Raw genomic sequence first — 25,091 nt, forward strand, 5'->3', positions numbered from 1 at the left:
AGAGGGCAATGAAGGACAGATTTGGAGCTGAGATTAATAAATTGTTAATTGGCCCTCGAGATTACTGTGCAAGAACTATAAAGTTGGTACATGACATAATTCTTTTTATAGAATACCCTAAATACTCCACCAAAAAACTATTAGAAGCAATAAACAAATACAGTAAAGATGCAGGATACAAAATCAGTGTACAAAATCCATGCATTTCTACATGCTAACAATGAAATTTAAGGGAAAAAGAAAAGAAAAAGCAACACACATTTCTTTTGAAATTGCAACAAAGAAGAATAAAATACCTAGGAATAAACATAACAAAGGTTGTGAACGACCTATATACTTAAAACTATAAGACATTATTAAAAGAAATTGAAGAAGACACAAAGGAAAGATATTGTGTCTTCATGGATTGGAATAATCAACATAGTTAAAATTGTCACCCCAATAAATTTAATAAAATAAAATTAAAAAAAAAATTGCCCATTTCCCAAAGCATTCTATTGATTTAATGTAATTTTATAATACATCATAGATATCACAATTTGTGCTCACCACCCAGAGTCAATTCTCCTTCTATCACCTTATATTTGATCCCCTTTACCCTCTTCTACTACCACACCCCTTACCCTCTGGTAACCACTAAACTGTTGTCTGTGTCTATGAGTTTTTGTTTCTTTATTTGTTTGTCTTGTTCCTTCATTGCTTCCAGTTTTATATCCCACACATCAGTGAAGTCATATGATTGTCCACTTTCTCTGTATGACTTATTTTGTTACCATAATAATTTTAAGATTGATCCAAGTTGTTGCAAATTGCATTATTTCATCTTTTCTTATGGCAGGGTATCATTCCATTGTTATACATACCACATCTCCTTTATCTAATCATCTATCAAAGGACACTTTGGTTGTTTCCATGTCTTGGCCACCGTAAATAATGCTGCAATGAACATGGAGTACATATATCTTTATGGATAAATGTTTTCAGATTTGGAGGGTGTATATTCAGGAGAGGGGAAATCATCAAATGTGTATGGAATCACAAATTACCTGAATAGTCCAAAGGATCCTAAAAAAAAATAGAACAAGTCAAGAAATATAACAATCCTTTACCTCAATTTACACTACAAAGTGTCAATAATCGAAGCAGCATGGATATGGGTGAAAAAAAGACACACAGACCAATGGAAAGAATTGAGAACCCAGAAATACACCCACATACATATGGGCAGATAATTTTCAACAAAAGATCCAAAAACATAAAATGGAGGAAAGAAAGACTCATCAATAAATGGTGCTGGGAAAATTGGAAGGCCATGTGCAAAAGAATGAAAGTAGACTGCTGTCTGTCACCATGTACCAAAATTGACACAAAATGGATCAAAGTCCAAACATAAGACCTGAAACAATAAATTGTATACAAGAAAGTATAGGTACCAAATTTATGGGTTTTATGAATTTGACCTCAAGAGAGAGGATTTTATGAATTTGACCTCAAAGGCAGGGAAGTAAAAGCAAAAATAAATGACGATACCATATATCAAACCTAAAAGCTTCTGCACAGCAAAAGAAACCAACAGAACAAAAAGGCATCCAGTGGAATGGGAGAAGATGTTTGCAAACAATACCTGCAATTATTTTGGGCTAATATCCAAAATATATAAAGAAATCACACAACTCCACTTCCTTTTAAATCTAGGCATGGCTCTCCATGCTTCAATATGAAGAAGCTTGAGCCTTACAAAACCTGGATGATCTGAGCCCTGTTACCTCTTGCATCTTATCCTCTAATAGAGTGTTTCTCAACACCCCCCCCCACACACACACTTTTTTCCATTTTCTCCCTCAAGTACTAAGGAGCTTTCACAGATATGCTTTTTTGGTCCATCTCCCTGAAAATTCAAAACGACCAAAGTATTACACTTTTCTTTATGTACTTTATGTGTATCTGCACTTTATACATAAAGTGAGATTTTTTTCACTACTGTTAAAAATCAGTTTTTGTCCACTTGTTGACACGATCACCCCTGTTGAGAATGCATGAGCTAAGGCTGCTCCCTTCACGCACTCTGCTCCAGCTATGTCAGCCTCCTCGCTGATCCTCAAATATTCAGACATGTTTCTTCAATAGGAAATTTCATCAGTTGTTTGCTCAATTTCAAAAGGTCTTCTCCATTTATCTGCTATTCTAATTTTCTCACCAAATTTATGTTTTTGTCCAAACACTACATTCCCAAAGAATCCCAATGGAATTTAAGTTCCCCCTCACAAATGACACTCCCAATTCCACTTACTCTGTTTTAAATGCTTTTATAGAATATTTTGTTTTACCTTTTAACATATTATATATTTCATTTTTTTCTGGTTTAAACAACCAATTTTCTATCACTATTCTGGAGGCTAGAAGTCTGAAATGACGGTGCCAACAGGGCTGTCCTCACTTTGAAGACTCTAGGATAGACTATGGTCCATGCCTTTCTCTGAGCTTTTGGTGTAGCCCCCAGGCCTTGGCTTACAGACACATTAATCCAAGCTCTGCCTCTGTCATCGCATTGCTCTTCTTGTGTGTCTTTCTCTTTGTATCTAAGTAACTCTCTTTTGTATCGTTGTAATTGGGAATAGTATTTGGCTTGATGTTAGTGAAAACTCGATTCCAACCATGTATAAATTAAAGGTTGGCAGAGTGATGTGAAAATCTTGGAAAAGAGGGGAAGAAATCATCCTGGCATAAAATGAGAAGCAACAGTTCACTTAGTATTTATATCGACAAGACATTTCAAATCTTTAAACACTCTTTACACTTTAAAATATCACAATAAAAAAACAAACTATTTTTCAAAGAAAATAATGATAATTATTTGGGAATAATTAGCTCATACTCAGGTATATGAGGTCTGAGCTTTACGTCCACAAACTTGCCACCATGCGCTTACATTGGCAGCACTGTACAAACAGCTTGGTGTGGTTTCATAACCTTGGTATATCAGTGTCTCACAGCTGTGGTCATGTCGACGTATGGTGGTGTCTCACTGAGTGGCATTCATTACTGTTGCGTGCTTTTTGTTTGCCGTCGCAAGGATGTCTGAGCTTGAATTAGAGCACCGAACAAACATTAAATTTCTTGTTAAACTTGGCAAGAGTGGAAGTGAAATCAGGAACATGTTAGTCCAAGTTTATGGAGCTCATGCCATAAAGAAAATGGCAGTGTAAAACGGATTAAACGTTTTTCTGAGGGGAGAGAATGCATCACTGATGAGAGAGATCAGGGCGTCCAGTGATGAGCAGAACTGACCAAAACATAGCAAAATTCACCAAATTGCATGTCAAAATCTTGAGAAGCATAGCAGGCCAAGTAAACATCAATAGAGAAACAGGAAAATCTTAATTGAAAATCTTGGCATGAGAAAGGTGTGTGCAAAAATGTTCCCGAAAGAGTTCACCGATGAACAAAAGCAAAGAAGGGTGGAAGTTTGCCGAGACATTTTGGCTTGGCAAGATGATGTTTCGGACCATGTTATCACTGGTGATGAAACACCACTAAGGCCCTAAAACAAAGCGTCAAAGTGCACAACGGAAGTAAGCCAATTAATTCTCCACGACCAAAAAAGTTCCATTAGTCCAAATCAAGAGTTAAAACGATGTTGATAACCGTTTTTGATATCAGAAGGATTATTCATTATGAATTTGTACCAATTGGACAAAAAATTAACCAAGTTTACTATTTGGAAGTGCTGAAAAGGCTGTATGATAAAGTTAGATGAAAATGACCTGAATTTTTGCCAACAATTCATGGCTTTTGCATCACGACAATGCACCAGCTATCAAGGCACTCACTGTCTGTGAGGGAATGTTTAACCAGTAAACATAAGTGTATTGGAACACCCTCTCTAATAACCTGATCTGCTCCCCAATGACTTCTTTCTTTACCCAAAGTTAAAGAAATATTGAAAGGAAGACATTTTGGTGACATTTAGGACATCAAGAGTAATACGACGACAGTTCTGATGGCCATTCCAGAGAAAGAATTCCAAAATTTCTTTGAAGGGTGGACTAGGCTCTAATATTGGTGCATAGCTTCCCAAGGGGATTACTTCAAAGGTGACCATAGTGATATTCAGCAATGAGGTATGTAGCATTTTTCTAGGATGAGTTCACGAACTTAATTGTCAGGCCTCATATGTCTATATCCATCTCTATGTCTGTATCTATTTATATTTATATCTATGTCTATATCTATATCATCTATCTATACTTATAGTCATACCCATATCTATATCTATACCTGTTTATCTATCTATCTATTTTTTATAGTCAAGGAGGAACTTTGGGCAGAAGTATGTTGACCAAAATGAAAAAGATTGAACATGCTAGTGTTTAGCCACATTGTCAAATCTTAAAATCTGAAGGTAAAGTTTAAATCCTCTTGCTTTCCCATTTTAACACATTCAAATAATCGCCAAGCATAATATGTTCTAACCAACTTTCTCTGTCCTTTTTTTATTATTAGTTTCAGGTGTACAAAACAATTTAATAGACATTTACACCCTCACAAAGTGATAACCCCCTTCCCCCAATCTACTACTCCTCTGACATCGTATATAGCTGTTATAATTCCATTTGACTCTATTCCCTATGCTCTACTCCACATCCTGTGACTATATATATATATGTTAAATTATAGTTGACATTCAGTATTATTCAGCTTCAGTTTCAAGTGTACACTGTAGTGGTCAGACATCTACATCGTCCATGAAGTGGTCTCCCTAATAAGACAAGTGCCCATGTGACACCCTACCAAATCTTTACAACATCATTGATTATATTCCCTAAACTGTCTTTCGTGTCCTTGTGGCAATATTGTGGTTACCAATTGTGCTTTCTAATCCCCTCACCTTCTCCCTCATCCTCATCCCCTCCCATCTAGCAAACCCTCAGTTTTTTCTCTATATCTCTGAGACTGTTTCTGATTAGTTTGCTCATTTGTTCTGTTCTTTAGATTCCACATGTAAGTGAGATCATCTGGTATTTGTCTTTCTCCATCAGACTTATTTCACTTAGCATAATGTTCTCTAGGTCCACCCAAATCGTTGCAAATGGTGAGTTTCTTCTTCTTTGTATGAACATACCATTGTTTCTTAATCCAGTTGTCTACCGATGGGCATTTTGGTTGTTTCCATGTCTTGGCTATTGTGAATAGCATTGCTTATTGCAAAGCTATTTTTATGTACTTTTTAATTGAGATCCATCTGTTTTTTTTTCAGATTACTGCAAGAGACTCCCAGAAGGTCTCTCATCTACCACTCTAGACCTTTTGCAATCTTTTCCTCATGTTACAAGCAAAACAATCATGGCTTTTTAAAATAAGTCTTTGGAAAGGTTTCCTATTGGCCTTAAAATCGAAAAAAAATTGTTCTATAGTACTACAGGACATGACTCTTGCCCATCTATCCACCTCCAGTTCCTTCTTTGCTCTCTAAGTTCAGTCTGACTATAATTTCAGTTCCATGGATACACCTAGTTGTTGTCACCTACGAGCCTTTATAGTTGTTGCCTTGCTGAGTGGAAGACCTTCTTTAGTGTCTCACATGTTTCAAAAAATAATTAATTCTTACTTTTCTCCAATTTCAGTGCAATGTCCTTTTTCATAGAAACATGTCTTATTCTTATATGTATAGGTTAAAACTAGGCAAACATACCCGTATTTCTTTGGTAAAATTTGTGACAATTATTTATTATATCAACATAAAGAAAAATGTGTTTTACTTCCCTATAGACTAATAAATTGATTGACTGATAGATTGATTAATGAGTATTAATGTTCATATGGAATTTAGGAATCAGTATTTTTATTTGCATGGCATATTTTTATTTAAATGGCCATTTTTTTCTAGGTGTATTTAGTCTTGCGGTTTACAAGCAAAGGGAGCACATTTTAGGATTATATAGAGCTAATAATTTGCAGAACACTAGGCAAAGGCTGCATGGAAGTGAATATCCTTAGTAATGATGGGGAATAAACATTCTCCCTTTTCTTGACACAAGATGAGGAATGATTTAAAAATTACTTTTTCTACACTATAGATATTTTGAATTTAAAAATTTGTTTTTTGAGGTTCCCTTGTCATTTATCCTGTGGTTCAAGTCTTCTGTTTCAGCCCTCCACATTAATTAGGCGACATATTTTTTAAACTATCTTTTCTTTTTTTAATTAACTTTATTGGAGTGACAGTGGTTAATAACATTTCATAGGTTTCAAGTGTACAATTCTGTACTACATCATCTATATATCACATCGTGTGCCCACCAGCCAGAGTCAGTTATCCTTCCATCACCATTTATTTGACCCCCTTTACCCTCTTTTACCACCCACCCTCCCCCTTACCCTCTGGTAACCACTAAATGGTTGTATGTGTCTATGAGTTTTTGTATCTTTATTTGTCTTGTTCCTCTGTTGCTTTCAGTTTTATATCCCCAATTTTATATCCCACATATGAGTGAAGTCGTATGGTTCTCAACTTTTTCTGTCAACGCATTTCACTTAGCGTGATAATCTCAAGATCTGTCCATGTTATCACAAATGGCAGTATTTCATCTTTTCTTATGGCAGAGTAGTACTCCATTATGTTTATATACCACATCTTGTTTATCCAATCAGCTATTGAATAACATATTCTCTAATCACAAGCCTTTGAAATTGGATATCAACTGGAAAAAGAAAGCAGGAAAAGCACAAATATGTGGAGATTAAATGAATGACTATTAAAGAACGAGTGGGTCAAAGAAGAAATAAAAGGAGACATCAAAAGATACATAGAAACAAATGAGAATGAAAATACATCCTATCAAAATTATTGGGATGCTGCAAAAGCAGTAATAAGAGGGAAATTTGTGTCATTACAGGCGTATCTCAAAAGAAAAAAAATCCCAGATTTAACATTACACCTCAAAGAACTAGAAAAAGAAGACAAATGAAACTCAAAGTGAGCAGAAGGAAGGAAATAATAAAAGTCAGAGCAGAACTAAATGAAATAGAGAACAAAAAGACAATAGAAAAAAATTAATGCCACAAAGAGCTGGTTCTTTGAAAATATTAATAAAATTGACAAACCCTTGGCTAGACTCACTAAGATAAAAAGAGAAAAGACACAATAAACAAAATCACAAATGAAAGAGGAGAAGTTACCACAAATACCACAGAAATACGAAGGATTGTACAATACTATGAAGGACTACATGCTACTGCATTACATCATCTTGTGCCACATAGTTTGAGATGGGGTTGTCATTTACACCGAATATTCCTAGTAAATATAGACAACTAGTCATGATTGGAAGATGAATTAATGAATACTATTATGAGTAGTTATTTAATATTTCCATGTCAGGCATAGTTCAATATTATATACATTTTATCCTAGGGATATTTATTTTTATCAGAGGAAGTCTGCAGATTAAATTAGTTATTTAAAAAGAATAAAATTGAAGGCAAGTACTAGAACAGACAAATAGGTATGCAATTTTGTAAACGATGGACTTTGTGCCAGGTACAATATAGTTAGGAATATAGTAATTTATCAGAGTAATTAGTGAGTAATATTATTCAATATCTGTTGATAGTAGGATTGTGATTTGCAGAATTTTATTTCCACGGTAATACAAATGAAATAATATGAATACAAGTAAAAATATGAAAAGAAGTATTTAATGCCAACATTTAATAACCTAGTTCTAAAAGTAATAGTTGAGATACTTAACAGACATAAATTTGCAGTGTTTGTGATTGAGATGGAAACAAATTAACTGCATGGGTGGTTAAGCTTCTGTTTCCCCATATCTGTAGAATATGAAAACAATTTCTCAGAAGCATTTAAAAATGGGCAATCTAAATGACACACTTAGAAGTCTGTTTGTCCTTTCAGTTGGAGCCCAAAGTCCCCTGTATTCTGGAGGTGTGTGCTGAGATGAACTGATTTCAAAATAGCCAGAGTGTGAGAATTTCCTGTCCAGACCTTAAGTGACACATTGATGAGATATTTACTTTTTCCACTCTTGCTTCACTCTGAGCCTTCACAGGGCAGTCTGTGAAGGTCACAGATGTTGTTTATTCTTGGTCCTGAATTTATGTTTTTAAATTTCTCCTGTTATGATGCAACTATAGCAGGCCTCTATTATGAGAGTCACCTGGCCTACCACTAAAGGATGCCCGACTTTCTGGCTGACAGAAGGTATGTGTCACTACTCTCCTGTCTCTCGTAGCCCATCTCAGGCAGTGGGTGATTCCAAGGGTGAATGTGAATCATCTGAGGTACAATTAATATACACCAAAGTCAAAATGGAACATTGCTGATTCTTAAAAAAGAATTCATTGCACGATGAAGGCCAAACACTATCCTTATATACCATTTACATGGATTTAAAGCAGCTTGATTTTTAATAAAATCAGGATGAGGTAGCTTCTGTCAATGTAACTAAACTTAATTATAAACAATCAAAGAACTTTTAAAAAATTGAACAAAATTGGAATAAAGATGCAGTATACTGATTATACTCCTGCTTAATGAATTCTTTGTCAAGGTATAACTCATGTTATTTAGAAAAAATAACATGGAAATTGTGCCTAAAATATCTATCATTTATTGATTGCTTCTAAGTGCCAGGTTGAGTGTTGAGTTTTATATGCATTTTATCTTGCATAATAGTATTTCCAGTTCAGATTAGTACAGTAGGTTACCTGACAGTAAATAACTTTTTAAAGACCACACATTGTAAGTTTCAAAGCCAGAGTTATGTCCTGTCTCTCTGATTACAGAGCCCATTGACTGAATTATTAAATTACATTTTCTGGATTATTACAATTGCTCACACAGCTAAAGAGATCATCACTGACTTTGAGAAGGTTTTTTCTAAAAGCTTTAATCAACAGTGATCTCCCAAATGACCTATACTTTATCATTTTATAGGTTCATTAAATCAATTATCAACTATTTTATAAAATAACTATTTAATACATATTTTGTTGTTTAATTTTCAATATTGTTTAGGTTATGGATAAGTTATAGTGTGTTGTGAAACACTTTCCAACATATGAAACATTTCTTTAAATTTTTACTTATTTCTCAGAACTCCTCAACCACTCAAAACAAAGGGCCATTTGGTAACCCCTTCAACAAATAAATGTAAGTCAGTAAATAAATGGAATTTAGTGCAGGAAATCACTATATATGCCAACACTACTGTTCTTCATCTTTAGAGCACTTAGTCTTTAACTGCTTTTGGATTTCAACCTATCATAAATATCATATCTCCTTTTTCTAATAAAACATTTAAATTTTTAGTACAGGCATTGGTGTTAAAATGTTTCTGTGGACTCTGACTTTAAAATAATGGGGATGTTATTCATGAACTATATTCCTTGCTAATTATCTCTTTTTATGCTCCAACAAATAATATATCAACAAATGTAAAATACATTAAAAATGTATTTAACCGTGAGACTCTTATTTAAAACTCTAAGTATTTAAATCAAGACCTTTACATTCTTCTACTGCAAAATGAGCCGAATTCACCCTCTACCCCACCCACTTTTACTGCAAGGGATCTCGTCATTGCATATATTAATACCATTCATTCTTCAGTACCCTTACCTTAGAGCACAGTCTCGGACACCACTCAGCTGCAGAGATGAATAAGGAAAGAGTAACCTATGCAGAACTGAATCAGGCTAAGGACTCCAGGAGACAGCAAATAAAACCTAAGGGCACTAAGAGTTCCATTTCAGTAACAGAGCAGGAAATAACCTATGCAGAATTAAATCTTCAGAATTCTTTATATGATCTTCAAGGGAATGACAAGAACTACCACTGCAAAGGTAAAATATTTAATAGATACATGTTATAACTGTTCTAGGATATACAGTTCGGGTGCAGAGATGTGCGGAAACAGTAGGGAATATGTGGAGAAACACTTTTTATTTGTGGGGATCAGAGCTTGAAGTTGGAATACAGCATTCTAATGTGAAATCTGAGGACTAATTTTGCTCAGGTGCTGTTGTAATGTGTAGTCTTTGACTAGTACCTCATGGAGCATTGTATTTCCTGACAATGCAATGGTACATTCTGGGAGGAAGATTGCAATGGTAGATATGGGGCTGGGAAAGTTTATATATGTGATTCCCTGTGCACGAGTGTGGTTTGTGTGTAAACTGTGTAGACAATTATCTCCATCTCACTTCCTCAGTGTTTCCCTTTCTTTCCCTGTAGATTTTCCATCACGTCCAGAGAAGCTCATTGCTGGGATGCTGGGGTTCATCTGTGTTGTCTTGTTGTCCAGTGTGGTAACGATAACTGTTATTCGTCGTAAGTCAATTTTTGAAAGATAATGAAGGAACTTTTCACTTTAATGATTGATTGTCATTGCCTCTAAATATTTCCTAATATTATGGAATAGGCCTCTAATTTCAACATATACATTTAGACTAAATGTGAAAGGCTTAACTAAATTTGTCAAAGATTAAATATCAGAATGTAGAGAGCATTTTACAAATACATGTACATATATATTAGGTTGGTGCAAAAGTAATTGCAGTTTTTGCTATTATTTTTAACCTTTGAAATCACAATTCCTTTTGCACCAACCTAATACATATATATCCTGATTTCATAGTTCAACGACATGTTTTAGTAGAGTAAAAGACCTTGTTGAGAAATACAAACTAATTGAGATTGGTAAAATCAAATACTCTAGTGCAGTTTGATCTTTTAGGCTTTTGAAATAAATTTCCCCAAATCTTCATTAATTCATTAATTTTTCTTTGTAAAATCAATTTTATTTCAGATTATTCTAATCCTAAACATTATACCAAATGTGAAAGTAGGGAAAAAAAAGTGTTATGATTTACCTAGATGAATATGAATCTTTAATAAGATTTATTCCTTTTTTCTAGCTACTGTAATGCCAGAGCAGACTAATACCCCCTTGACAACAGGGATCCAGGAAGGTACAGAATACATTTCAAAGTTCTGATATTACTACAGTTTACAGTTTGTCTGTAACTCAGGGTAGGCAAAAATAATAATAGGGTTTTATTGGGAATATATAAATTATAACATTGGGCAATTAGTGTTCATAAATAATAATTTTAGGAGAATGGTCTTTCTTAGGGAACCATATGAAGAAATATGCATTTTAAATCACCATACCCATTGTTGCCAATTGGCTTACATTTCCCCTGCTCTGCTATGAGACAAATAATTTTGCTGTTCCAAAAACGTGGTTTTGTTCATTGACTTTCATGTGTTAAAGTGGATATTTATGTTTGTGTGTTTTCCTTATTTGGGCACAAAAATTAGGGGGTGAGAGGCTGACCCTTCTCTGTGAGTGTGTGATTGTGTTTTGTTTGATATGTACCAGTCAATGAAGGTGCATAGAAATGTTATGCACATATATGATTTACTTATGCCAATATGTAAATTAATTTTTATTTCTTTAATTCAAATTGTTTTTGGATGATAATTTCTTCAGCATATCATTGTGGTCGTTGCCCAAAGGAGTGGTTTACATATTCCAACAACTGCTATTACATCAGCACTGAAAGAAAAACATGGACTGAGAGTCAGACGGCCTGTGCTTCCAAGAACTCACACCTGCTTTATATAGATAATAAAGAAGAAGTGGTAAGATTTTAAAAGTTTCCAACATTTTGTTAAAAGATTATTTTTGTCTACATTATATTTGTAGTATTCATTCATATTTTTGTATACATTTGTTGCTTAAAATCTGTTAATATTCTATTGTTTAACTCTTTAATATTTTATTTATATTTCATGCCATTAATGCACATTTAATAATTTCCAGTTCTTATTTTCCATAGACAACCATGCTTGTATACGTGCTTTTTGTCTAAAATAAGTTTTGCTATTTAAATTTGCTGTACAATTTTATATCATATCAAGGACACTAAACATCATGATTGTGCAGATTGATTATAAACTGAAAGGACCCATGTCATTACCAATCAGATCATGAAAAGGAAGTTTCCAGTCCACAATAGCTCACTCCTGTGTATTCTCTCACCACTTTCCCTCCCCCCATTTAGCAACTATTTTGATTTTTAATATTCCAAATTATCATTGCTTAAATTTGAGCTCTTGTAACAGGGATCATTCAGGATGCATTTGATGTGTCTCCTTTCGTTCCCATATGATATTTTTGCAATTCATCCACACTGTTGCATTTATCTGTAGTTAGTTTTTGCTACTGTAATACATGTACATGACAGTTTTAGTCTATACTATTCAGAAAAATAGTTTTTTTGTTTTGTTTTGTTTTTAATTAATGTTTATTGGGGTGACAATTGTTAGTAAAGTTACATAGGTTTCAAGTGTACAATTCTATAATACATCATCTATATATCACATTGTGTGTTCACCACTCAGAGTCAGTTCTCCTTCCATCACCATATATTTGATCCCCTTTTCCCGTGTCTATAAGTTTTTTCTTCTTTATTTGTTTGTCTTGTTCTTTTGCTGTTTTCAGTTTTATATACCACATATCAGTGAAATCATATGGTTCTTGACTCTTTTGGTGCGACTTATTTTGCTTAGCATAATAATCTCAAGATCCATCATGTTGTCACAAATGGTACTATTACATCATTTGTTATGGCAGAATAGTATTCCATTTGTATATTATATCACATCTTCTTTATTCAATCATCTATCAAAGGACACTGGTTGTTTCCATGTCATGGCCACCGTAAATAAAGCTGCAATGAACATCGGAGCACATATATCTTTTCGGATAAATGTTTTCAGATTTTTTGGGTAGATGCCCAGGAGAGGGATTGCTGGGTCATATGGTAGGTAATTCTATTATTAATTTTTTGAAGAACCTTCACATTGCCTTCCATAGCGCCTGCACCAATCTGCATTCCCACCAACAGTGTATGCGGGTTTCTTTTTCTCCACAGCCTCGCCAACACTTGTTACTATTTTTCTTGTTGATGATAGCCATTCTAAGTGGGGTGAGGTGATATCTCATTGCGGTTTTTACTTGCATTTCTCTGATGATTAGTGATGTCAAACATTTTTTTATATGTCTGTTGGCCATCTCTATGTCCTGTTTGGAGAAATGTCTATTAGGTCCTCCGCCCATTTTTTTATTGGGTTGCTTGTTTTTTTGTTGTTGAGTTTTATGAGTTCCTTGTATATTTTGGATAGTAGCCCCTTACCAGAGACATTGTATCCAAAAACTTCTCCCATTAGGTTTGTTGTCTCTTTATTTTGTCAATGTGCAGAAGCTTTTCAGTTTGATTTAGTTCCAGTCATTTATTTTTGCATTTACTTCACTTGCCTTTAGGGTCAAATTCGTAAAACGCTCTTTGAACCCAAGGTCAGTAAGTTTAGTACCTATGTTTACTTCTATGCAGCTTATTGTTTTACGTCTGATGTTTAGGTCTTTGATCCTTTTGGAGTTAATTTTGGTACATGGTGACAGAGAGCAGTCTAGTTTCATTCTTTTTCATGTGGCTTTCCAATTCTCCCAGCACCATTTACCGAAGAGGCTGTCTCTTCTCCATTATATGTTTTTGGCTTTTTTGTTAGAAAATATCTGTCCTTATTTATGTGGGTTTATTTCTGGGTTCTCAATTCTCTTCCATTGGTCTGTGTGTCTGTTTTTCTGCCAATACCATACTGTTTTGATTATTGTAGCCCTGTAGTACAAGCTGAAGTGAGGGAGTATGATACCTCCAACATTGTTCTTTTTTTCTTAGGATTGCTATGGCTGTTCCGGGTCTTTTGTGGTTCCATACAAACCTGATACTTTTTTGTTCTATATTTTTAAAAAGATGCCGTTGGGATTTTGATGGGGATTGCATTAAATCTGTATATTGCTTTGGGTAATATGGCCATTTTAACTATGTTGATTCTTCCAATCCATGAGCACGGAATGTCTTTCCATTTCTTTGTGTCTTCTTCAATTTCTTTAAAAAATGTCTTATAATTTTCAGTATATAGGTCTTTCACATCCTTGGTTAAGTTTATTCCTAGGTATTTTTTTCTTTTTGTTGCTATTGCAAAAGGAATTTTTTACATTTTTTTTCTGAGGTTTCATTGTTAGTATTGTACATTGATTTTTTAAAATATGAATTTTATTGGGGAATATTGGGAAACAATATGTTTTTCCAGGGCCCATCAGCTCCAAGTCGTCCTTCAATCTAGTTGTGGAGGGTGCAGTTCAGCTCCAAGTCCAGTCACCGTTTTCAATCTTTAGTTACAGGAGGTGCAGCCCACCATCCCAAGCTGGAATTGAACCGGTAACCTTGTTGAGAGTTCACGCTCTAACCATTTGAGCCATCCAGCTGCCCTGTACATTGATTTTGTAGCCAGCAAATTTACTGTATTCATTTATTGTTTCTAATAGCTTTTTTGTGGAATCTTTAGGGTCTTATATATATATATATATATATATATATATATATATATATATATATATATATATATAACATCATGTCATCTGCAAAAAGTGACAATTTAACTTCTTCATTCCCAATTTGGATGCCTTTTATTTCTTTCTCTTGCCTGATTGCTCTGGCTTAGGACTTCCAACATTATGTTGAAAAGCAGAGGTGATAGGGGAGAGCCTGTCATGTTCCTGAATGTAGAGCAAAGGGCTTCGGTTTTTCATCATTAATTGTAGTCTTAGCTGAGGCTTTCTCATATATGGCCCTTACTATGTTAAGGTATTTTCCCTCTATACCCATTTTCTTAAGTGTTTTATCAGAAGTGGATGTTTATATCTTGTCAAACATTTTTCTGTATCTATTGATATAATCATATTATTTTTGTCCTTTATTTTGTATCACATTGATGGATTTTCGTATGTTGAACCATTTGTGTGCGCCTTAGATGAACCCCACTTGGTTGTGACCTATAATCTTTTTAATGCATTGCTGCATTTGATTTACTAGAATTTTGTTTAGGAATTTTGCATCTGTATTCATCAGAGATATTGGTCTGTAATTTTCTTTTTTTGTGTTACCCGACCAAGTTTTGGAATCAGGGTAATGTTGGCTTCATAAAATGAGTTAGGGCGTATTGTGTCTTCTTCAATTTTTTGGAAGAGTTTGAGTAGGACAGGAATTATATCCTCTTTGAATGTTTGGTAGAATTCAGTAGTGAAGCCATCTGGTCCCGGAGTTTTGCTTTGGGAAGGTTTTGGATGACTGATTCAATTTCCTTATTGTTGATCAGTCTATTTAGATTTTCTAATAGAATATAGTTTTTTAAAATTGGGTATCATGAATAACATTTTATGAAAATCCTATTGACATGTTCTTTCCAATTGTTATAAAGTATTGTATTTATAATTTATATGTTATATATACATGTTATGTAGAATATATTGTATTTGTATAAGTACTATATTTATAATAGTTTATAAATAAAATTCTATTATTATAATTGTATATGTGTATAATTATAATATATTGTCCTCTATGTCTCAGAGTAAAATTGCAGGGGCATAAATATATGTGTATGTCAAATTTATTATTTTATTCCACCATGTTTTGGTTTATTGAGTAAATACACATATTACCAAATAATGCTTAGATTCAAAACTTAGTACTATCAGGAATTTTAATGTTATAATTTTTTGTCATTATAGAAAATATCATGATGATATTAATAGGTCTTTTCCTGATTACTATTAGGTTGAACACATTCTTCTGGGCTACTAATCATGCCGTGAGAATGACAAGGACCTGCCATGTCTCTTGTCCATTTCTCCTATACATTGCCTGTCATTTTCCTTCCTCGCAGTTCTTGTTATATTTTGGATATGAACTCTTGTTTGACTTTATGATGCAAATAGCTTTTTTGACCCTGTGGCTTTCATTTTTTATGCTCATATTGGAGTCTTTTAATGACCAGAATTTATTAACGTTAGCAGAGTCTACTATATCATTTTGGGTTTTAGCGATCACTTTGGGCCTACTTGTGAAATCAGTCAATGTTCATGAAGATAATCTTTTACATTACTCTCTATGTTTTATTGTTTTGCTTTATTATCATTGTCTAACTAATGGATCATAATTTATAGTAAAGATTATCTTTTCATAAATAACTATATATGCACATATAATTCTATATATACATATATGCATTAATATGCTTCATATAGATAGTATGTATTATACATACCTTTATATAGATAATATATATAATATTATATGTATATACCTAAAAATACACACAGTAGATCTCCCTTTATCTGTGGGGGTTACGTTGCAAAACCCCAGTGGATGCCTGAAGTCACTGATAGTACTGAATTTTATATATACAATGGTTTTTCTTTTACGTAAGTACCTATGATAAAGTTTAATTTACAAGTTAGGCACAGTGAGAGATTCAGAACACCAACTAATAATAAATAAAACAATTATAAAAATATACTGTAATGAAAGTTACAGAATATGGTCTGTCTCATTTTTCTCTCAAAAAATTGTATTTTATATACCAACCCACTTTGAGGTGTGACAACAAAACTAGCACAAATTTCCTTTTCTTCAAATTTCACAGATGGAACATTATTTCTTACTGTAGATTTTAGCAATTTCTGCAGAAGATTTTTTTGTCTTGTTAAATTGAGAACTTTTACCTTTCACTTACAGGAAGCACTTTACAGCCTCTCCTTGGCATATTTGATTGCCAGTATCACTAGTCTCATGCTTTAGGACCATTTTAAATAAAATAATGGTGACTTGAACACAAGCACTGAGATACAGTGACAGTTGATATGATAACCAAGAGAGTTACATGTGACTAACATTAAGAAGTGAGGAGCATATAGAGCGTAGATATGCTGGACAAAGGAATGATTCCTATTCTGGGCAGAAGGGAGGGGGGCAGGGGTCGTTTCATCACGTTACTTACAATTACACAGAATTTAAACTTCAATATTTTAATTTTGTTATTTTCCTTTTAATACTTTTGAAGACTGGTTGACCGTGGGTTTCTGAAACAGCAGATAGCTGAAACCACAGATAAGGGGGCACTACTGTATGTAAATCACGGTCTGTACAGTCTACAGCAGATTGTGTAACATGGAGCAAACTTATCTCCCTTTTGGTCCCTTTGCTGTGTCCATTTATAACATAATTGTCTTAAATATTTTATCAGCATACATTGAGAATCACATGGCAGAATGTTATAATTTACTTCATTTTATAATTTTGTTTCATGTATCAAACAATTTAGAAAACAGAAGAGGAGATGCATAGTCTATATGTCTAGTAAGCTTTTTATTCTTTGTTTTCTTTACCTTCCTGATGATCCAAGAGTCCCTCTTTTATCATTTAATTCCTGCTTAGATGATTCCCTTTCACTATTATATTAGAGTGGACCTGGTGGTGACAAGTTTTCCTTTATCTGAGAATGTCTTGATTTCCCCTTCATTCCTGAGTAGCATTTTCACTGCAGTTTTCTATGGTTTTTGGTTGAAATGAGGCAGTTAGTATCTAAAAGTTTTCTTTCTTTCTAGCCTGCTCCTTTTGTGACCCTTTGACTAGAGAGAAAAGGGTTTTCTTGGGACTTTTGTCTGTACTCCTGGGTGTGGTTTGTTGGCCTCTGCAGCATCCAGTCTGGGATAAATGAGCTAAAATTAGTAATTCCAGGAAGCTTACTGCCATCTCTTTCATCAGGTCCTGAGTTCCCAGCTCTGTCATCTTTCTCATCACCTTTTTGAATCTTTTTATGTAGAAGGGATGTTAGCTGTACGAGTATTTAGCGGGAGAAATAAAGAACATCCACCTCCATCTTTCCAGAACAAGAAGTCTGATCTGTAGCAGTTTTAACCTAATTTTTTTTAAGACTGATTGTCTTGAGAATCTTTTCATGTACTTATTTGTCACCCTTATGTCTTTTAAAATTTTTTTATTAAATTCATTGGGGTGACATTGGAGCTTTTAAATATCCAACTAATATTGAATTGTTTATATCTCCTTTTAAGTTTGTCAGTTTCTACTTCTTGTGTTTGAGAGTTCTGTTTGTACGTGGTTGTATGTTTATAAATGTTTTATCTTCTTCTTGCAATGCTATCGTTAACGTTGTTTCTTTTTATTTCTAATAATATTTCTTGTAGTACAGCTATTTTGTTTGATATTAGAATGGCCAATTCAGCTCCCTTATGGTTACAGTTTGTAGGGTATATTATTTTTCATCTGTTTACTTTCATTTTTAGTGCCTTTGAATATAAAGTGTATTTATGATACACTAGATCTAGATGGATCTTATATTTTCACTCAGTATGACAATTTATATCTTTTGCTAAAATGTTTATTTTATTCACATTTAATCTAATTATTGGTATATAGTTGGATTTAGGTTTGCTGTTTTGCTCTTTGTTCTATGTCCATGTCTTTAGGTTTTTTTCTTCCATATTTCCTGACATCTTTTGTTAAACACATATTATTATAGAGTTCCATTGTAATTCTCTGTTGCTGATTTTGTTTTTTATTTTCTTAGTGGTTGCTGTAGATATTACAAATATATCCTTAACTCATCACTGTCTTCTTCAAGTTAATTCTGACTAAATTCCAGTGAAATCTAGAAACTTAGCCCCAATATATCTCCATTTCCTCTCCCATCTGTTGGGATCTTGTTATTCCTTCTACCAATGTGGTACCGAGCCAACCAGCACTGGTTTGTGAACAAACAACAATAATGCACATCCTTTGTGTCGTGGCATTCATGTTTTACACAAGGATGACTCGAAATGAATCATTGTAGGGATTTCTATGCCACAAAAATAAACAAATGCTAACAGATAAGGTTTTCTTCCCCCGAACACGGTGCCCATTTACCGGCACAAAGTTGCATCCAGATATGATACAGACCCAACCATACAGTGTTATAATTATTGCCTTAAACAATCTGACTTTTTAAAATAAATTCCAAGAAGAGAAACACAGATACCTAAGTTTACCCACATATTTACCATTCCCACTGCTCTTCCTTCCTTCCTGTGGATATGAGTTACCACCCCATGTCATTTACTTTTAGCTTGAAGAATTTTTGGAAGATTGGCAGATCTGCTAACAAGAAATTCTCTGTTTTTCTGTATGTTGTAAGGTTCTTTTTGCAACTTCTTTTTGAAGGACTGTTTTGCTGAAGTTAGAATTCTTGTTTGACTGTTTTATTGTGTACCCTGGTGCCGGACCCCACCCCAGTGCTTTCAGCTCTTTGACTATGTCACTCCCTGCCTACTATTCATTATTTCTGTTAACAACTCATCTATTAATCACATTGTTATTTTCATATATGTAATGGGTAAATTTTGTTTTGCTTATTTCAAGGTTACTTCTTTTTCATTTGTTGGCTTTCTATTTTACATTTTACATTGTGGTAAAAAGCCCTTAATATAAAACTTACTGCTATCAATTAAAAAAAAAAAAAGACACAGGCTTGATTTTTTAGAGCAGTTTAGGTTCAGCAAAATTGAGACAAGACGCATATTTTCTATATACCCCTTTTTGGCTCTTAATCTCCCTTCCTGGAATAGCGTTCAGGACAAATGTGGATTCTGTGTGAGATAATGTGGTCCATAGCCTGCTGCAGGAGGGAAATATCTCACCCATTTCCTCATTTTCACACTGACTCAAGCCTTGTCATAATCCTGCACTTTCCCTCGGGATGATTTTTCTGTCTTCAATGTTTGTCAGTGATTTGATTAAGTATAATATTTTGCTAAGTGGATTTCTGTTTGTAGTTTGTTGAGCCTCATATGCCTTCAATATTTTTAAAATTAAATTTAAAAAGTTGTTTATTCATTATGTCTCAAATTGTTTTTTTCTCTCTGTCTCTTTTCTTATTCTCAGTGTATATTTACACCTTTGTTAGTTTTCTTGATACTGCTTCAGAGGTCTCTGAGGATCTGATTATTTTTCACCTTCTTTTTCTCCTTTTTTTGGGATAAATAATTTTTTAAACTTTATCTTCAGTTTCATTAATTCTCTCTCTGTGTTTCAAATTTTATGTAAATTTAGTAAATTTTGCATTACAGATAATGTTTTTAAATTCACATTTCTATTTGATTTAATTATGTAGTTTTTTTTCTGTATTTTGTACATTTTGTCATTGCCATCATATTCAACTATAGTCATTTGAACATAGTTTTCTTTAGAATTTATATATATGTATATATATGTCATTACTGTAAAGTTTTTTTTCTAAAAACTCTACCATCTTATCTCAGTAAAAGATTCTTTTCACAGATTGTTCTCCCTGAGTACAGAAGGCTTTCTTTGTGTGTTTTCTAATCTTTATGATAAGACATTTTTCATAATATCATGTAGGAAACGCTGATTTTGTTTCAATTTTCTTATATTTATTCTTTTTTGTAACTTGGAAAACTTTTACTGCTGAATCTTCTCCTATAGAGTGTGCTTGCTTGTATTGCTTCTCAGATTTTAAAATTCTTACTGTTTCTTTTTATTTTTAGCCTGACTTCCTAGGAATTTCCCTTGTGCATGCAAAACTTAGTTGACAACAAATGATTATATATTTTTAATGTATTCAAATAACTTCAGTCAATAGAGCTTCCACACCCTGTATTTGATGTACTTGTGTGTGTATATGTGTGTACTGATGAGTGCTCATAACTTTGCAAGTAGTTTTCAAGTCCCCTTTGGTTTTTATTTTTTCCTGGGACGATCTTTATCTCCACTACACAAGGGCACATGGGTTTCATCAGGCAAGAATGTGTAGAGTTCTCTTCTAGTGAACCCTCCCTTTAGTTCCTCTCTGTTATGATTGTGGCTGGCATTGTGCTGGACACCAAGGAGGATATAAACTCAGATGAGAAAAAGGATGGGCTTTCCTCTTTCTAACCTTGTAAATTCAGCACTTTGAGCTGAAAAAATAGTGGACAATTTAGCACCTCCTCCCCCACTGCTAATCAAGTGTGCCCCTGTGGCAACAATACCATTGATTTTGTCAGCCTTTTCCAAATTGTAAAAACTGCAGTTCTTCATACTCACTGAGCTGAAGTGGGGATGGGGGACAACATGGGAGTGGTCCTAGGCAAGAAGACTACAATTTTGCTCCATTCTTACTTGAATTTCTAGGAGCTCTTCCAATAATAAATACGTCACAAGGTATTACTAGTCTTTGATCAATTTTTGCAGCCTTGAAATTATTTGCGTCAATTTTCCTCTTCACACAATCAAACTAATACATTTTCCTACTGTGTTCAGTGTATAAGTATATAATGTAAATTGAAAGACTGTATAAAATAGAATTAACACTATATTCCATTAAAAATTCATATTAGTACAAAAGCTTTTATTTGACGTCTCATAAAATTTGTTTTCTCATAGAATTTTTTGAACGCCTTCATTTATTTTTCATGGATTGGACTCTTGTACAGAGCCAATAATAATGTGTGGGTGTGGCCAAATGGCTCAACTTTCTCTTCCAAACTGTAAGTTTCATGAGAACCTTGATATTTTATGTCTTGAAGTAATTAATCTTAGAAAGAAAAACCACTATGTGAACAACTACATGAAGACAATTATTTAAGTGTTTCCATACAAAACTTATACAAGGACTATTCAGATATAGATATATAAGTATTAATCAAAGTGAATTATTTATTCATCAAGTATTAGATTATATAATACCAGATTAATAATATATTATGCTCTGTATTTCAGGTTTTCAATTACTTCAGAGATGGGAAAGAATTGTGCATATGTGACGTTTCCTACACACAACTTTTATTCTGAATCCTGTTTAGAAACAAAACAATATGTTTGTAAGCACCAGGCACTTTGGCTTATCTAAAGGTAGTGTAATACTTTCTACAAAGAACATATTTCTAATTCATTCAAAAATCATACAATTATTTCCTTAGAATAAGTTCTTATGGTACTATTTTGAGTACAGTTTTATGTTCTCAACAAAATTAAGATAGGTACTGAGATTTCCCATGTTTCCCCACATCCCTACACCTGCAGAGCTTCCCCCATGATCAACATCACGTGCCACAATGGTACATTTGCTGCTGAGAATGAGTCTACATTGAGGCATCATAATCACTTAAAATCCATAGTTCATGTGAGGCTTCATCCTTGGTGTTGCACAATTATTTTTAAATCTATATTTATATTCATTTAGGATATATACCTAAGCAAATAATGTGTTCTTGAGCTTTTGCTGTTTATTAAAATAAATCATATGTAAATTAGAAACTGTAACATCAAGAGCTGTTATTTGTAATTCCTCAATATGGTGAATAATTCCATTTATGTTTTCAAATTAGTTGATTTGTCCTAGCCCTTGAATGTTACAAATGAGGATTCAGCAACACAGGTAGACATATGTGTAAGTCCTAGTGGAGTCAAAAGATGAAAAGGAGAAGAAATTTGGTTTAAAGAATTACTGAGTTTTTGTAGGGGAGATAGCCTACAAACAGAAGATAAGAGAAAATCATAAAGAATACCCTAGGACCTAGAGAACATTATGCTAAGTGAAATAAGTCTGACGGAGAAAGACAAATACCATACGATATCACTTACATGTGGAATGTAAAAAGAACAGAATAAATGAGCAAACTAAACAGAAATACTCTCAGAAATATAGAGAAAAATCTGATGTTTCCTAGATGGGAGTGGGGTGGGGATGAGGGAGAAGGTGAGGGGATTAGAAAGCACAAATTGGTAACCACAATATTGCCATAGGGATATGAAAGACAATGTGGGAAATATAACCAATAATGTAAATAATCAGTAGGGTGTCAGAAGGGCACTTGTCTTATTAGGGAGACCACTTCATGGACGGAGCACATGACTGACCACTGAAGTTTACACCTGAAGCTGAAGCTGAATAATACTAAATGTCAACTATAATTAAATATATATGTAGTCACAGGATGTGGAGTACAGTATAGGGAACAGAGTCAGTGGAATTGTAACAGCTATGTATGCTGTCAGAGAGGTAGTAGATTGGGGAGAGGGGTTATCGCTTTGTGAGGGGTGTAAATGTCTAACTGTTACATTGCTTTGTACACCTGAAACTAAAACAAACAAACACACAAACAAAGAATACCCTAGGATTCAAGAAGAGTACCCAACGTGGAATGACTTGGAAGCCAATCTACTCCCTCTGGGTGGGTTTTAGACTTCACTGAACACAGCGACAGCAGACATATTTGCTGGGCTCTGGGAGAGAGCAGTTCCACAGTCTGCTGGCTGTTACTGATGAGGACAGATCTCAGGCTGTGACTGGCAAGCAGGAAGACCTCCCTACCACGGTGTCCTCAGGCAGAGGCAGGCAAAGAAGGAACTATGACTGGACTGGCCCCCAAAACTGCTGGAGAGTGAACACCACAGGCCTTCCTCCATGCATGAAACTGGCAACCTCACCACAGAAGCCAAAGGAGAGAAAACACCATGAAACCGGGTACAAGAGTCCTTTCCCTGGCAATGTCTCTCCAGTGACTTTTCCTGGTGAAAGAACGTCATGAGACTTGATAATGGAGAAAAAGTTATAAGATCTAGATCCATTATCTCAGAGAGGTCAATGAAGGACAGATTTGGAGCTGAGATTAATAAATTGTTAATTGGCCCTCGAAATTACTGTGCAAGAATTACAAAGTTGCTATATGACATAATTCTTTACACAGAAAACAGTAAAGACTCCACCAAGAAACCTATTACAAATAATAAACAAATACAGTAAAGTTGCAGGATACAAAATCAATGTGTAAAAATCCCTGCATTGCTGCATACTAACAATGAAATTTCAGAAAAGAAATGGAAAACATTTCTTTGCAATTGCGACAAAAAAGAATATAATATCTAGCAATAAACTTAGCAAAGGATGTGAAAGACCTATACAGTGAAAACTATAAGACTTTATTAAAAGAAATTGAAGTAGACACAAAGAAATGGATAGATTTCTGTGTTCATGGATTGGAAGAATTAACATTGTAAAAATTGCCGTATTATCCAAAGCACCATGCAGATGTAGTGCAATTCCCATCAAATTCCCAGTGAAAAATTTTAAAGAAATAGAACAAGTAATCATCAGATTTGTCTGGAATCATAAATGAGCCTGAATAGCCAAAGCAATCCTAAGCAAACAAACAAACAAAAATAAAATACAAGGCTGGAGGTATCACATTACTAGGCTTCAATTTTTACTACAAAGTGACAATAATCAAAACAGCATGCATTTGACACAAAAACCGACAGAAAGACCAATAAGATAGAATTGAGAACCAGAAAGTAATCCACATATATATGGGCAGATAATTTTTGACAAAGAAACCAAAAACATACAATGGAGAAAAGAAAGCCTTTACAATAAATGGTGCAGGAAAATTGGGAAGCCACGTGCTAGACAATGCAACTAGATTTCTCTCTGTCACCATACACCAAAACTAAAACAAAATGAATCAAAGACCTAAACATAAGACTTGAAACATAAACTGCATAGGAGAAAGCATAGGTACTAAACTGATGGACCTGAGGTTTAGAGAAGATTTTATGAATCTTACCTCAAAGTCAAGAGAAGTAAAAACAAAAATAAATGATATCCAACTAAATATGCAACCAGAAATCTTCTGCAAAAGAAACCATCAACAGAACAAAGTGGCAAACAACAGAATGGGAGAAGATATTTGTAAACAATACCTGTGATTGGTTTGTGCTAATATCTAGAATACATATGTAAAGATCTCATACAACTCCTCACCTTTAAAATGTAGGGGTTGTGTTCCATGATTCACCATGAGGAAGCTGGAGCCTTAGAAAGCTTGAATGATCTGAGCCCTGTTACCTCTTATCCTGTAATGCAATATTTCTCAACAATTTTTTTTTTTTATATTTTCTTCCTCAACCTAAAGGCACTAAGGAGCTTTCAGAGAGACATTTTCTTAATCCATCTCCAAGAAAATTGAAAACCACAAATATATTACGTTTTTCTTTATATATATCTGTACTTTATACATAAAATGTGACTTTTCACTACCATCAAAAGTCAGTCTTTGTCAACATTCAAAAAAGAATTATCACCTATTTTCCGCAAACTATTC

General features: G+C 34.0%; 1 protein-coding gene and 1 non-coding gene across 3 annotated transcripts in view; both read left to right on the top strand.

Annotated features, from left to right (window-relative positions):
- Positions 1 to 25,091, top strand: part of LOC109454232 (NKG2-A/NKG2-B type II integral membrane protein) — an 80,668-nt gene that overhangs the window by 24,668 nt on the left and 30,909 nt on the right. The window lies entirely within an intron of this gene.
- Positions 10,839 to 24,580, top strand: LOC109439736 (uncharacterized). The gene is made up of 3 exons (XR_012494042.1): positions 10,839 to 11,668; positions 21,373 to 21,476; positions 21,709 to 24,580. It is a non-coding gene; the product is annotated as an uncharacterized LOC109439736 (transcript).

Source organism: Rhinolophus sinicus, linkage group LG02 (genome assembly GCF_036562045.2).
Source record: "Rhinolophus sinicus isolate RSC01 linkage group LG02, ASM3656204v1, whole genome shotgun sequence".
Lineage (NCBI taxonomy): Eukaryota > Metazoa > Chordata > Mammalia > Chiroptera > Rhinolophidae > Rhinolophus > Rhinolophus sinicus.